This window comes from Pinus tabuliformis, chromosome Q (genome assembly GCF_031772625.1).
Source record: "Pinus tabuliformis cultivar Carrire ecotype Pingquan chromosome Q, CPIR1, whole genome shotgun sequence".
NCBI classification, from domain to species: Eukaryota; Viridiplantae; Streptophyta; class Pinopsida; order Pinales; family Pinaceae; genus Pinus; species Pinus tabuliformis.
In genome coordinates this window covers 114221220-114224048 of record NC_142296.1, presented here as the reverse complement: position 1 = coordinate 114224048, position 2829 = coordinate 114221220, and the positions used below count along the sequence as shown (strand labels likewise).

The 2829-nt window shown below is 39.1% G+C and overlaps 1 pseudogene; it reads right to left on the bottom strand.

Moving 5' to 3' along the window:
- Positions 1 to 217: 217 nt before the first annotated feature.
- LOC149218491 (AAA-ATPase At3g28510 pseudogene) lies at positions 218 to 1644 on the bottom strand (annotated as a pseudogene).
- Between the last annotated feature and the right edge of the window lie 1185 nt (positions 1645 to 2829).

Sequence of the window (2829 nt, the reverse complement as noted above, 5' to 3'; positions counted from 1 at the left end):
ACATAAACATATTGAACCTCCAAACTCATAAAATATAACATCACATTGCACCCGTCATAGGTATGATATAGCATGTGACATCATTATTAATAGTCAATTACTAAATCTTATTCTTCTACGTTGCTACTTCTCACCATTATTCTGATATAATATATGTATAATATCTTCTGAATAATTGTGTTCTGCTGCAGATAACCTAACTGAATGTTCGTTGATATCATAACTGGCCTTCCTTCCCAGAAGCATTTTCTTCTAACATACCCTTCAAAGCGGCAATAGTTGCTCTTTCTTTAGCCTCGCGAAGAGCTTTAATTAGGTTTTCGAGTGCAGTGGTGGGATGGTTAGCCATCTTCATTAGATGTTCAGCTACATTTGCAGGTGTCATCTGAGCAGCCTCCATCACATCTTGAATGTCAGGAAAGAGCTCATGGTCTGCAATGGAGAGATAATTGCTGGTGAGAATCTTGAATGCTCCAAAAGTGCAGGATGAGAGCAGAATGTGTTTGTCCATTTGACCAGATCAGAGAAGCGTCAGGTTGAGCCTGTCGATGTATTTTGTGGTGAAGACGAACAATCTCTCGCTTCCGAAACACGACCACAAACCGTCCGTGAAGTTCAAAACTCCGGAAAGGGTCACTTTGCTGTTGTTGTCCTCTTCGCCCTCCTTGGGCTTCCCGGAATCAGACGACTTCTCTTTTTGTTGTTGCTTCTTCTTCTTCTTGCGGTCTGAGAGATCGAGAGAACAGTCTATATCTTCTATTACGATGATGGATTTATTTGTGGTGGAGATGAGAAGCTTTCTGAGTTATGTGTTGTTCTTCACTTGGGTCAGCTCCAGGTCGTAGATGTCGTACTCGAGAAAGTTAGCCATGGCGGCCCAATCAAACTGGACTTGCCCATTCCAGGGGGGTCGTAGAGAAAATAACCCCGCTTCCATGCCCGCCCAACTTGTCTGTAATATTTCTCTCCCCTCATGAATCTCTTGAGGTCTTCCACGATCTCCTGCTTCACCTCTGCTTCCAGAGCCAATGTTTCGAAAGCCGAAGGATGATCGAACACAACAGGCATCCACACCCTATTCCGGAATTCATAGTCCTAGGAATCAGATTTATTCGTGTGAATCTTCCGGTACCGACTTCTAATCTCCAGTGTTTTTGCTTCTTCCATGACGTAAGGAAGATACTCATCGAATATCTTTTTCTTATGTTTCTTGTTGAATGTTAACTCGTAACAGTGTTTCTCCTCGGTGTTTGTGTCCCACGAGAATAAGACCGTCTGTTTCATCTCTCTACTGTGGAACACCCACCACACATTGATACCCTCATATGCATCTGCGATTTGCTCGTTTCTGTCCATACTGAACGCAAATTCCCTATTATTCTTCGGCTTCTTCAATTTTAATCTCTTTGCGGCCGAAGACGAACTTACACTTAGGTAAGTCTGCACTGCCTCGTAAACTTCGCTTACATTCATCCTATCATTCTCCTCTATCATAACTGAGATGTAAGGAGACATTATCGCTATGACCCTGTGCGTCCACTTTGAAAACAAATCATAAAATTATGGGGGAACATATTCCCTAGCCATGGTCCATATGAATATCAAGGAAGCCATGATCGACCCCAAATTCGACCAGAGCTCCATTGTCAAGAAACCAGGAAACCCTACAAAGAAATATTAAACTAAGAATTGTTGGGAATTTTCTTTTTAATTGCAAAACAAAATATCTTGAACAGAACAGAGAAAATGCTCTGTTTTAACAACAGGATCAAAAATTTGTTTGCTGAAGAAGAACAGAGTTTTTCACACACATAAAAAGATTTCTATTCATTAATAAATACTGCCAGTTATAAACTTCTTCCTCTTCCTGAAGGATTACATCAAGAACATTTCAAATGCAGTTCCAAAAAACCTTCACTGTCTCTCATAAAACAAATTGCTCTGTCTCAGTTGTATATTTTCACACTGTTGTGTGTAAACAAGATCTTACATTTACTGCTGTAAAGAAAAATTTCTTTTACATATGCTGCTGCGCATTACATTTCATATATAACAAAAATTACATACACTGCACTGTTGTGCGTAAAAACATTTCATTTCATTTCACTGAACAACAAAAAAAACATTCCCCTTTCAACAAAAACTTGATATATTTATGCTATTGCGTATTGCATATTCCCCTTCGTTTTTCAACGGACAACCAAGAAAACTCATTTTGCGCTGCTGCAAGCTTTACACTACAAGTTCATTGCATATACAATAATACAACAAAAAAAACTTAACAATACTATTAGCTATTCCCATACTCCCGACAATAATAAAAAACATTAAAATTAAAAGTTTTACCTACATTTACGACCACAATAAATTTTATTAAATGCTTTAATGATACAAACGGTGGTCAAAACAAAACTTCTACTTCACGTCAGCTCCATGTGTAGTCTTGTACGCAGCTTTGGTTTCAATAGACGGTGGACAGCGTTGATTTCAATCAAACGGCTATCGCACGGTCAAACCAAACAAACATTACGCTCCGATGAAAACCATTTTAACAAAACTGTTGTTGACATGTTAGTTGGTGTACATTATCGCTGCCCTCCGGAGTAAAACCACTACTTGGTGAAAAGCGGTGCGATGGGAAGTACTAGCGGTTTTCAAAAAAAAAGTTTATGGACGTTGTTTTAATAGTGTTGCACGACAGTTGAAATTACAATTTCAACACTCCCCTTTAATTTCAACTGCTAGGTTATCAATCATACCCAGACATTTCCTCAAAAGCTCGAAACTTTTCTGTCCCAATGGCTTGGTCAGAATGTTTGCAACTTGCTC